Below are 13,597 nucleotides of genomic sequence, written 5' to 3' on the forward strand. Positions count from 1 at the left end.
CCCCCCAAAAATGTAGTGGGCGCTAACAAACTGGAAAACATGAGCAAATACTTTTTAGTATCATGCTGTGGAAAAGTCCCTCAACTTAATGGACATATCCGTGTATGTTCTGGTAGAAGTCGAACCTGTGCTTTTTTCCGTCCCCGTGTAATTGTCCCATTTTGTCGGTGGCAGCACATCTGGCTCCCAGAGCTGTCCAGTCAACCCGACCGTCTCTATAAAGTACAACTCCGTCCATAAAATCTCCATTAGTGCGGGGCTGTGTGGAGGTCACGTCGAGGAGAAGCGGGAGGTGAGCGCTCCACTGTAATGCCTTCACACGTGGGGTTAAAGGTCAGCGCTGTTGACATTCCACCCATGACTGTCTGATATCAGCATGATTGATCTACTCCAACCAGGTTGTGGGAGGTGAGCTACCCGGTCTCAATTCCTCCAACTTAAACATTTACGTTTAACTTCGACATCTTTAAATATATGCTGGCTACATTGCTTTCTTCCTCATTTTTCCCTCACGTCTGCTGGATCTCTGAATGTGGCTGCAGTGTCACACGGGGATTGACCTTGGCCGTGCGGTGCTGCCGAGTGTTTGTCTGTTTTTCCTCTTATCTCAAAGTAGATAAAAGGAGAGAGTAGTGATTGATAGCCTGCAATTCTCCACAGGTTTTTTGTTAGCACTTCTTCGTCAACTTTTAGTAGAAGACTGCGAGTTATTACCCCGACAAATTCCACACGCTCTCAATGATGTTGGCGGTGGCGGCGGCAGGCGGCCAAAGCGTTCCAACGCTACACACGTGTAAATGAGAGGTAAATGTATTTTTTCACGCCCTCACCAACATTTTCCAGCTCTGCCGACAGTCTGAAAATATGAACTATGAAGTCTATGCGAGAGGTCTTTTAAAGACGTTATTTTCTTCTTTGCTGCACTTTTATCATAATTGTTTGAAATGGCATCCAAGTGCTATGAGCCGAGCCATTTAACTCATTCACCGCCATTGACGTTGATAGATGTTCAAACTAATTTGCCTATGGCAGCCATCCCAGTCAAATTAGGCCGCCCACGAGTTAAAAAAAAAATACACAAGGCAATTGCAGTCATACCTAATGCTAGTGGTGACTTGAGATAAGCTGCAATGGTATTTGTCTTTTTTTCACAGAGGATTAATATATAGCCCTGCCAGGGTTGTGATTTTTTCTTCTAAATATGTTGCAACTTGGTTTTTAACTCTATAAATCAATTCAATAACAAATTTAAAAATTATGGGCACCACCAAGGGTACATATTTTGTTTTTGTTCGACTTAAGTGCAACACATTAATTGAATAATGTGTTTGTATTTAAATACTAATTCACATTGTGCATTGTATTATAAATAAGTAGCTTTTAATGGCTTAACTAAGTAGCTTTTTAAGTGGTACTTGGTATAATACAACTAAGAACTACTAGAAAAATTGTGATCCTCAAACTTAGGTAGTTTTTGCCTGTAAAAACCTCTCAAAAAAGTACAACCTCTATCTGATCCACATGGATGATATAGCAATGTTATTTTATGAAACTAAACTTGTCATTGTTGTACACTTCCAATCCTTGAAGCCTGCTCTAAAATGTTTGTTTTTTCAGGCTTCAACATGCGGTTGTTGAGTAAACGAACCCACAACATGAAACCATTTTCAGTTAGAACCGGTGTTGTGTAAACATACTCTAAATGTCTACTAACCTACAGAAAGAATATGGGCATGCTGTAACAAGTTATTGGAGACAAACTTCTAGCAGAGATGAGAAGTTAAAGGTTTCCCAAAAAAGCTCCTGACGGTTACCTGTCAGACAGTGCGAGTGAGACCTCTTGTACTTTACACCTCCTTTTTGGTTTTGTTTTTTTTCCTTTACAGCTCCTGTGAAAAAAAGAAAAAAGCCTACAATTATTATAGGTGTTATAAGATCAAATTTACAGTAAGGAGACAATTAAACAAGGGAAACCCAATTTTCCTGAAAACCAGCAGTCATTACCACCCATTCTTGGTCCAGCTTATCTCCCCCCCTATCAAATCCAGCATATAATTAAAGTTTTTTTTCCTCTTTATTTCCCGCTTGTCGCTCAAGCTTCATGCAGATAACCCCCCTTTGGTGTGTTGGGGTAAACAAACAAACAAAGTTGGAAACAGACGGTCTAGCGGCTGGATGGGCAGATTAGGGTTCAGTTGCCAAGGCAACTGGACCTCGGCCTGTTTGTTTTCCTCCTGGGAGGTGAAGTCTAGTGAGTATTTAGTAGCGAATTTGGGGGTACTTGTTGTTTATTACTTTAATTTGTCTGAGTGATTCTTGAAAGATTTCAAGAGAGGCTGGGTGAAGTGTGGCATGTTGTTCTACTGGAAAGAAGGCCCAATTTTTAAACCTTTTGCCCCTGCTGTTGTTCCCTTTTGACTTTTGAATGCCTCTTCTGATCTAAAACCTCTAAAAGTTGAACAAGAACAACACCTCAAGAGTGTAAATTTGAGTCACTATTTCATGTGTGGTCTTTTTCCAAGTTGTAATGGGAATTTCTTCTGAAGAAGACCGACTTAATACTGAGAAAAAAGCAGCATGCCGATGGAAACATAACTTCCTGGTCATAAAAAGTGCTCGTAAAAAGTCCCAGTGGCCGTTGGTTCAATTGTCATCAAGAGGAATTCCCTCTTGGGGGTTTAGATATGCATATCAAATCATAAATCAAGCTATAATGAAATCAAAGCCTTTTTTGTAACATCAAAACATAGCAAATGCTTTATCAGATTACTTTTATAGAAACTACTGAAATCGTCCTTCTAGCCATTTGCTACAGTGCTTATCCACAATGGTTTGCGGTTAAGTTGGATCTTATCCCAACTGACTCTGGCCAAGGTAATATAAACCATCCATCAATGATATTTTGGTTCAGTCTCATTTCACTCTCATTAATGGACTCCGAGTTAGCGTGTGTGTGTCTGTCTGTTATCATTAGACTGCTTGACTTAAGTCCCTGGCTTCCTCATTCCTCCAGAGACAAATTCCCTGGCTCACTCAAGGACACATGTTGGAGGTGAAAACAATGGGACAGTAGGGAGCAAGAAAGAAAACAGAAGAAAAGCAAGGATGAACGATCAGCAGAGAACGTTTGAAAGACGAAAAAGAAAGAAAAAAAAGGCATCAGACAGAGAGCGGTAGAGGAAGCCAGCAGATGGAAAACTAGCACAGTGCTGAGAGATTTGAAGAGGCAGGGATATGGTCCGAGACAATGGGACCGACTGGGACACACAGAGTCATGCAGTCGGGAGGAAGTCCCCTAATAAAAGCTTTCCTGTCTCACTTAGCATCCCGGGTCTCCGAGGCCCGCTTGACACCAATTAAACCTGCACCTCTCAGACTATGCCACCACTACACAACCTCAAGATCCCCCCAACACCTACACAGGACACAGACAGACAAGGACACGATGGCCGGAGACTGCCTAAAGGACTTCCTATGTAATATATAGACACAATGCAAACAAGGACGGATTGAAGGACACTATGTACACAAGTTCATGGTAAACTGAAATCAACAGCCTGAGTTTGTTCCTCACAATTATATTTCTGTACTGGTTTTGGGCCTTTGTTATCTTCTTGGGTCATATTTTGTCCATTAAACAGATTGCAAATACAGAAAATAAATGGCAAAAGTGTCAAAAATAAATCCAAACCATGATTATGATACCTGATTCACTTTCTGTTATTGTCTGTCCTTAAAATTTGCATATGCATACCTTCACATAACTGCACACAACCACACAAAGCAGCTGTGTTGTGTGAGCATGTCTTAGTCTAACCAAAACCGTCTAACTTGGATCAGGGTTACACAATCCAGTAGTCCTATATTCCTAAAAAAAATGCATATGTACTTCAGGTAAACTAAAGAAATCCCAATACATTATCAGTGCAGCAAATTCTAATCATGATGCTCTTCCATTACAAAAATTGGGTTTTTCACTTTGTAAGAATTCAAGGTTTTTAGGGTAGCAATTAGGATAGAAGCAAATACCAAAATTTGGAGAAACCCTGATCCCTAACCGGTTCCAGCCGTTCTCACAGCACATTGTGTAAAAAAGAAGAAGGGGAAAAAATGTCTGGAACAGGAATCTGGAAGTAAAGACAAGCCCAAACTCATCTTGAGATGCCTCAAGCATCAGCGCCAAGCAAACGACAATTGTTACAAGCTGCTTGTGTTTTATGCACTGTTGCTAGATGATACGTTTTCACACTGGGGAAAACAACTATCTGGAAAATCTTTGCGTGTAACTGCAGAACTGTCTTCAAAAAAAAAACATCCGTATGTTTTTTTTTTTTTTAAGTCTAACGTTAATTAGGATTCCCAGCATTTATTTCCCCCATTCAATCCCTAGTTTTCTTCCCTAATCCACCTCTCTTTTTAAGAGTGCCTCAAATACCAATTTACCTTTTCTCTCTCTTTCATTTATTTGTAGAAACCACGTTTGGCCCCCTTTTCTTCCAAGTCCCTTCTCCTTTTTTTCCCCTTTTCTTTCAATGCACCCTCCCTCTTGTTCGATCCCTGACTCAACTTTCACATTCCCAAAGCATTCCTGCAGGATTAGCCTTTAGCATTCTCAGGCTATGCAAAGGCTGGCCCCCCAAAAAAACCTACCATGAACCCACTACACTCCTGCCCCCACCCCCATGGCAAGAACTAACATATGACAAGTGTGTGGTCATACTTAAGTTTCCATGGCTCCATTTCGGATTTACTCTGTTGAAAATTGACCGAAAAAATATTCAGAAAGTGAAAAGAATAACATATTTCTTTGATAATAACCCACTTAATGACACAGTTGCCATTTCATCATCAGCATATGTTTCAAGTTATTTTTACGAAACTAATACGAGACATGCAATATGTTAATGTTGCAATATACTATGGCTCCAGCTCCGATCAGCTGTAATGTATACGTGATACTCGCTAATTGTCTCCCCAAAAACAGTTTTTCCGGTCTGATGCTGACACATCTCGCCATTATTGCTCAACGTACACCTGCCAAGTGCTGCCAAACCAAAATGTATAGCCTCTAGTCAGCAAAAGCTACACCTTGACTCGTGCAGTGATTCTAGCATACCAATACTACTTGCAGCCATTGGTAAAATGTAGTAAAATTTACTTTTTTTCCGATATTTTTTGCCTCATTTTATCAGACAAGTAGAGTTAACCCACAAAATAACACATACTGTTTATAATAATAAATTATGTATAGGTTAGTGTAAATAAAGTTTTTTTTTTAAATTGTTAACTACACATATTGTAACAATGAGCCAACATCTAATATTTCTGTGTTTACTACATAATTTGTAACAGTTATAAAAATAACTATAAATATATAAATACACAAATAACTATAACTAAGCATATACTACTTACACTATCATTTTCAAGGAGATATTATTTTATGCTCCATATTTAGCCCACTTGATTGACAGGTAGGTCGATAGAAAACATGATAAAATGTAAGTGTATTTTGAACTATGTCCATAATGACAAGAATAGAGGGAAACGCAGTATAGTATTTTTAACAGTACATAAGATCAGCCTATTGTGGTGCATAATGAATATTTGCTCTGGCTCGAATGCGCACATAGAGTATAGTCCGCTGCTTTCCATTTATTCCGACGCATGCTTTTAAGTTAAAAGTGAAGCATTATGAGGTAATCATGGCCACTTTCCTGTTTGCTCTAGGCTTTCTATAAGGAGGGCTTTGTGTTGAGTCAGTGTTACAAGCCAAACTAGTAGCACTGGCTCGCCACATGTGGAAACATTCACAGGACAAAAAAAAGCAGGGGGGGGGGGGGGGTAAAGAAAAAAAAATGGCAGCGACAGACGGGGAGGAGGGGAGTCGAGACGGACCTTGTGCAGCTTTTTGATGGTGAGGATCACCATACTTGAGCCAAAATAAAAGTGCAAGCGGAGCCAAAGGCGCACCTCCAAAAAACCTCTCAGCTGTTTCCCCCTTCTCTCCTGCCAGCATGACTCATATCTATCGCACCTTCTCGCACTCCCCCACCCCTTTTTTTTTGCCCTAGTGGTTCTGCAAAAACTTCCCATCCGCCTAGAGTATCTTTTCTTTTCTCCAAAATATTTTCCCCTTAAATTGACCCGCTGCTAATTTCCCTTCTTATCCACGGCTTGATCTAAATCCTTCTTCCCCGACTCATGTTGCAGTTCTTCCTGCGAATGTACAGTACACTACTGTGTTCCTCCACATCAAACTGATTGCTTTCTGTCAGGCTGTACTGCTACGAGGGGCCTCCAAACGGGGGCTAACTTGCTCACATCTAAACATCTGTCCATCCCATTACTGCAGTGCCGCCGGAGAACGTCACCCCCTCCCCTTTCTTTTTTTTACACTGAAAAAAAAGGATGATGGTGTTGATGGTTTTCCCCCTATCAGACCAACTATGCCTTGGACATTTTGCAAATAGTTTAGAGCTTGATTAAGTGAATGTATGGAAATACTCGCACTCCTCCAGGTATCCATCGGTTGGGTCTTTTTGGGAGGAATGTGGGTCAGAAAACCTATAAATGGGCTTAACTGTATGAGGTGGATGGATGACTGGTGTCTTTTAGCGGAGGGAGGCACACAGGAAGCACACAACTAGTGATGGTGATGCTGATGATGATGGTGGGAAAGAAGAAGCTAGCTTTTCTTACAGTGGAAACATCAGATTTTTTCCCATAGGATGTAATGGAAAGAGATATCAACTGTTTCAGGGTCAATCTGCTGTCATCATAAAATAACGTTTAAACTGTCAAGTGTGAAAACTAGGATAACTATGATGTTTATATGTCAAAATAGGATTTTTAACAAGTATTGCAATGTACGTGCATAAATATTTTGCATATAGTGGGTGGAGTTGCCTCTTTGTATACTAGGTATATATTGTAGGGTACATTTTGGTATATGGTACATTTAGGAGAGCCATCTGAAGTGATAGAATTAGAAGTGTTAGTGGAAGAGGCAAACACTTTTTGGATGGTTCACCACGTTTGTTATGACCCCTTTCAAACCACACGCAGTTTGCACATTTAAAGAATGTGTGCTTACGATCGCGCCTCTGTATATAAACCAAAGTGGGGGGGAAAGAGTTACACATGAGTGCATTCTATGGGTCCAACAATTTTGGTGAGGCTAGCCATGTTTTGTTTGATTTACCTTATTCTGGGTGCGTCTGGAATGGATGCATTGTGGATGGAGTTCAAAATGGATCCTTTTGAAACATCAGGCGGAACATGGCAGGATTTAAAATAGTTCGGGAGAGGCCAGCAGCAATTGTCACAGAGCCCTGAAAATATACAAATCAAAATAAATCCAGCATTGAAAGGGGTCTAAATTTAGCATGTGATACAATGACAAAATGTTGGTAAAATTCATAATTGTACCACGTCATCTAGACTTCAGTTTAAAAGAATGAATTGTATTCAGATTTCTTGGAAGGAGTCCTCAATATCTGATTAATATACAAGACATTGTGTTCAGAAGACATTTAAATTTCAATTGATGCGGGAAATTCCATGATGATGGATGTACGATATTGTAACTCGTGATTCTGAAAAAGCACTCGTTGTATTTCATGCCAATGGGAAGAAGAAATGTAATCATCCAATTGAAATTGATATATTACATTATTGCTACATTTATTGCCACATAAATTACAATTTTCTTATGCTGCTACAGGCACATTTCAGAGGCACTTGTGAGCTTGTTACTTTTGCCAAGCTCAAGTGTGAGGCTATTAAAGGAATGAAAATGTAAAAACATGTAAGTGCGAGTATGTTAGAGTTGAAAGAAGAGAATTTTGCAAGTGCTATGGTGAAAATTCAATGAAATATAATATATACAGAGGAAAAAGGAATAGAATATATGCTATACTGGCTACTGGTCAATCATATGGCCCATATAGTGGGTATAAAAAGTCTGCAAACCTGGCATATATCTTGGGATCTTAAAAAGAAAAACAAGTAGGTAGAAGTTTTTCCGCCATTAATTTGACCAGTAAAACCCAAATGAGCTAATTTTGGAGGATCCATTTGTTATGCAGGACAGCTAAGTTCAATATTATTGTATAAAGGAGCAAGGTGATTCAAGCTACAAGTTTACATATTTCCCTTCAAGCGTCGCCGTTGGAGGACAAAGCTAAGTCACTTTTCCAGGGTGGAGCCGGATTTTGCGGATGAACAAGCAGGACAGATGGTTGCATGGACGGCTGAAACCGAATCCGTCATGGACTGCCCCGGCAGAACTTGTTCCTCAATACTAATGCCTCTCAAAACACAAGGTATTTAGTCAAAGTCCATCCATCATCCATACCGCTGATCCCATGCAGAGTCATCAAGGAGGTGAATTAGAGAGGCGGGGTCAACCTGGACTGATCGCCAGTCAATCAAAGAGAATGAAGCATTCACCATTACACAATTTGAATTTGACCTAACATGAGTGTTTTAGGACTGCAAAGTACATTACGTAGAACTGCCAACATGATTCTGTCAAGGTGCTCACCACCCAAACTGCAGGGATGCAAGAACGGAAAAATAGCGCTTAATCTAAAACCAGTTCAAGGGTTGGTTAGATAGTTCTGTTTGTGTCTTGGTTTGTGGAGGAAACACAAGTCACTGTACTTGTGTGGGTTCTTGCTGCCTCCCACATTCCTAAAACACACATGTTGGGGTAACTAAAGACACCAATGCATTCCCCATTTCTTCATCTAAATAGGCAAAGATAGACTTTAACTCAGCCATAATGAGGATAAGTGGTTAGAAAATAGATAGATGAATTGGACCACTAAGAATGCATAATGCATTTTAAAAATACAATAATATAGACATGTGAACTTAATGACACGGCGATATAATAGAACTAGTTTACCATATGCTATTTTTGGTCCCTCCCCCGTTTTGACAATTACATATTAGATGGCGACAGATATAAAAGCCATAAATACAGACTATATAGGAAGTCACACACAAAAAAAGAGGACATGCATATAAAATGTTCCTTCATGGTATATACACACACAAATACACACATTGAAAGACGCACATATACAACGCACTTGTCTTGTGTAAGTGAGCTGTCTTGTGTTTCAACAATGTGTGCAGTGTGAGCTGCTTGCCTGCCTGCCTTTTCTTCCCCTGGCAGAGTTACCCAATCCCCCTGACACGCATTCTGCATGGATGACGGCAAGCTCTTCTCATGACGCCGCCGGAGCCACCCGTTTAGTTCCGCTCCGGTTCTGTACACGCACAGTTCACGGGGTCAGCAACGAGGGTGCGGGGGGGTGGGGGGGGGGTTGCCGAGACATGTCTGACCTCCGATGACGACGGTGGTCTATCCTCGTTCGGCATTGAAGGGAGGCAAAAAAGCCTTTTTGTACAGTGAGGAGACATACAAATAAAGCTGACCCTGGATGTGATATGTGGAGCAACAAAGTCTGTTGACCTTACTTGGAAAACTGGCAAAAAAAGAACTATGTGTGTGTGTGTGTTTGAGTTTGTACTGCCCATGGCTATGCCCTCACCTCCCCTGACCTCCTCAAGAAAGGGCTCAAGGGTAGAAAGGTGGCAGCCTTTGACCTCTGACAGAACCCTAGCCAAATTTTTAAACGCCACTCGTTTATTATTGCAGGCCCTGACATTTCACGGATAACGCGAGAATACGCTCCCAGATCAGCGATTTGCCTGTTTACATGTCACTGATTACCTTTTACACGTTTGATGTGGGTTTTTTTTCCATTGGGATTCTGTTTAAATCATTAAATTCTTACATTTTTCATTAAAAAATGTAATAAACTACAGGAAAAAAGTGACAGATTGCAGTTTGATACCTGTTTTAGAGTAATATTTGGGACGGAATACAAAATGTAATGCAAAATAAAGTCAGTTTTTGGTCAAAATGTCAAAAAAGAAGATGTTTCTTTAACAAAAATTGGACATAAACAATGATATATGAATGTAATAGGCATTGTTACTATGTAAATTTAATTATTATGCTTTTACATGTAGCACAAATATAGTTTTTTGCAAAGTTTTGGAGTTTTCTCCAAAGAATTTGCGAAAAAGAGCTGTCAGTTTAATGTTGTTTTCATCTTACAAGTAAAAAATGACTGTTTAAAGATGACACAGATTCTTTTCTACCACATGCATTCCAGCAAAGCGTCTGCTGCGTGATTCTTGATAAAAAGCCAAGTGAAATCTCACAACTTTGTCTGTAATTGCAGGCTTTTGCCTAACATTGGGCCAGCAACACTCTGATTCCCAGAGAAAATAAGCGGTGGCGTTATGAGGGCATGCATTAAAAGTCAGTGCGCTGGTTATAGAGAGATTGAGGTTTGGCCTGCTCCTACTGTATGCTTCACTTTTATGATGTTCTCACAGTTGTAAACTCACTTATTATATATTCATATAGCCAAGTCTGTCAAATCACAGCTTGTTTTCAGCTTCTAATTTTTTTAAAGGAGTTGGTTATTATCAATGTATTTGTATACAATCTCATTAAAGCTTCATGCAGCTACCATAAAGTGTCTTTAGACACGATTGTTAAATATAATGCACTTTGGAAAAGGAAAAACTTTAGCATTGGCTATCTGACAAGAATGCTTTCCAAGAATTCCAAGAAGTTGTAAATGTACTAGCCCGAAACCTGAAAATACTTTTCCAAAATGACTGACTCAGTGTTTGCTTTCTAGTTTGGTATCATATGACACAAACATCTGCTTTTACTTTGGAAGAAAAATCTGCATTTCAACCGTTTTCTCACATACAGTTTGAATTTGTTTGGGTAATTTCTGCATAATTTGTCATTCTTTTAATAAAATGATATTAATTAAATCGATCATTTGAGGATTCATGCAAAAATATATGGCTTTTCCCCTCTAATTTCTTGGTCTATGTGGGAATTATTGACGTGAATGCAAGCTTGTGCTGTGGGGAACAGGATGTGTCGACGTAAATCGGGGTTTGGCGCGGCGTAAGCGGCAACATGAACACTGGCAACGGGGTTATGTTGTGACGCCGCATCTTGCAGAAAAAACATACACTGCAGATGTCAAATGAGAGAAGGAAGGGCAGCGGCATGCGGAATAGAGAGAGGGGTGGGCACAAAAGATGCTTTCACTCATTTCAACTACTTTGGCTGTTTATTAGACATCAGGGCCAAACCAGTATTAAGTAGAACTGTTGTGAAAAGTTTATACAGATAATGCCATCCACTTATTTTTATGTATTTGTTGTTTGAGAGTGGCATTACTTTGTAAAGAAGCGTTATGTTTAATTTTATGTTGACAAACTGCTTGTTCTCTGAAAGCCTTTTTTGAATAGCCTGCATTGGTGATGTGGTTTTACAATTTGATAGGTATAAGTAACGCTTTCGCTGCAGTAGTGGTGTGAACAAACCACCAAGTTTAGTGCTTTCACTGAGAGAATCAAAATTATAGCTTGGGGACCATTTGTATGTAGCCCACCGACCCCCTACCTGACATTTACTTGGACTACTACAGTAAATGGTGAATTCTTACTATATAAGGCATGAATCCACACGTCATTACCATGCGCAATCAGTTTTACATTAATATGCATTTACCTAGATATTCGCATATGCACCTCCTAGGGGGCAAATTAGCCTCTATTGTCTTGCCCAAGGGCACTTTGACAGTGGGCAGTCATAGCCTGGAGTCAAACTGCTGCTCCTTCAATCCCAAGCCAAATCGAGCTGCTTTTTTCAGTGCAAAAATGCTGCACTGAAGTACCAAAACAGCAGCAGAAACCAGACTAGTACTAAAATAGTATAGCAATAATGGAAACTGACAGAACCCAGACAAATGGTTTAGCCTGTGGAGCAGTAATGGATAGAGCCTAGTCTTTGTGGCCCCTTTCCTACACATCCTGAACACTACGACCTCTCTTCTGCAAGTCGGGCCCTCCACTTCCTTCCAGGGTGAGGGTCCAGGCCTTGGCCTTTAACCAGGTGGCTCCTGTCTGCCCACATCCACCCTGTCTGAGATGATCAACCTCATTTGTGGATGCCCTAGGAAGCAAATGTTGCTTCATCAGCGGCATGACGGTGACATGTCAGTTCCCTGATACTTTCAAGTCATCATTTCAGACAATTAGTGTTATTTTCTTTGGAAAGGGGTTACACCTGATAGCCAATAGGATAAGAATGGGGAAGGCAGGCAATGTTAATTCACTGGAGATTTCTGAGATTGTACAATCAGAAGCCAGGACTTCTAGCCTTGTAGTTAACTTGGACTCTCCTCAGCCTACGCGTGTGTTTGTGTATTTAGTTACACAACAGGGACGCCACCATGTTTGTTCACCTCCTTGAGTTTGTACACAAACTCATTAGGCCCAGGCGCTTGGATAAGGGAGGAAAAAGGCACGGCGGATGTGCAAACAGTGGGTGGGGGGAAGAGACGCCTGGTGCAGACACCTTTGTAACAATCGGAGGGGTTTCGCTAAGTTTCCTGTTTGACTTTTTATTGGCCGTGCAGTCATCGCCACGGTGATGTTGGCAGGAAGTGCATGATGGACAAATGGACAGGAAGAATCAAAAGCAGGGTGGGGAGAATGTGCGGATACGCTCCGTGATCTATTTCGGGCTTTGAAAAATACACATACATGCTGAGGATGCTTTGCTCAATGGCCTTCTTCCCCATTGGTGAGTCAGGCATTTTTTTTACTCTCACTGTGGATATGTTTTGAATTCCTTTCGCTTTCTTTCAGAAGTCAAACAATCGGAAAGTACATTAGTGTGTTTAAAGTGTCGACTCAAGCACAAAGGCTGGACAATGGAATAAAGCACAAAGGTTTGGAAAACATTCTTCACCCATTTGGTTCCATTTATAAAAATAATTCTTACTCTGAAAATAAAAGGATTCTGAACATCGTGTTCTTTTACAGTGTTAATTATGTGCTACAAATATAATCCAATTCCATTTTAAAATGAACCAGCATTGGACGAATGGTCACATTTTACAAATATTTTGTAATATCGTTAAATTTTTCGGTACTTTTACACAACTTGTTATTCTTTGATAAGCAGTTGAATAGGAAAATTCCCACTTTGTGCTTGATCTCTATTAATCAATGTATTCCTACTCCATTTCCACTTTTGGCAAAAACAGGACAGACCATTTCCTTCCGGTTTAAGCAACTGTTGAAGCAATGTGCCAGAAAAGAGAAAATATGTCGAAATAATGAATGTGAGTAATGCCTTCAGGACACCAGCAGGTCTCCAGTTAAGTGGTGTGAGCTAAGAGCCAGCCGGCAGCATCATGTGTGGTTGCAGTAGCAATACAGCAGAGCATTTATGACGGGGGGAATCCTATTAACTATTTTATTTAGTGCATCATCAATTTACTCCTGGTAATCAGTCTTCCTTTATGGGGGGTTACCTTTTGGATTAAGATTCAAAAAGACAGATTTCGTTTAAAATTGTCTGTCATTTAAATAAAGTTTGCATGTCTGCTTCTTTGTTATGGGCTGTTTCACTATATTTTTTAAACATAGCAAGCATCACATATGAATCAGATGAATTTGAGCCTTCATAATC

The 13,597-nt window shown here is 40.2% G+C and overlaps 1 protein-coding gene and 1 long non-coding RNA gene across 3 annotated transcripts in view; one reads left to right on the plus strand and one right to left on the minus strand.

The window, feature by feature from the left end:
- The window catches only part of eva1aa (eva-1 homolog A, regulator of programmed cell death a), an 82,441-nt gene that overhangs the window by 47,728 nt on the left and 21,116 nt on the right, over window positions 1–13,597 (minus strand). For both annotated transcript variants that reach the window (XM_077711567.1, XM_077711569.1), the window contains exons 6-7: window positions 7,205–7,334; window positions 1,815–1,889 (exon numbers count right to left, since the gene is read on the minus strand). The gene's annotated coding sequence lies outside the window, so the exon portion shown is untranslated. The remainder of the gene's footprint in view (window positions 1–1,814; window positions 1,890–7,204; window positions 7,335–13,597) is intronic.
- On the plus strand, window positions 649–3,709 carry LOC144192467 (uncharacterized). Its single transcript, XR_013325138.1, has 3 exons — window positions 649–804; window positions 1,721–1,830; window positions 3,014–3,709. It is a non-coding gene; the product is annotated as an uncharacterized LOC144192467 (long non-coding RNA).

This window comes from Stigmatopora nigra, unplaced genomic scaffold (genome assembly GCF_051989575.1).
Source record: "Stigmatopora nigra isolate UIUO_SnigA unplaced genomic scaffold, RoL_Snig_1.1 HiC_scaffold_26, whole genome shotgun sequence".
NCBI lineage: Eukaryota > Metazoa > Chordata > Actinopteri > Syngnathiformes > Syngnathidae > Stigmatopora > Stigmatopora nigra.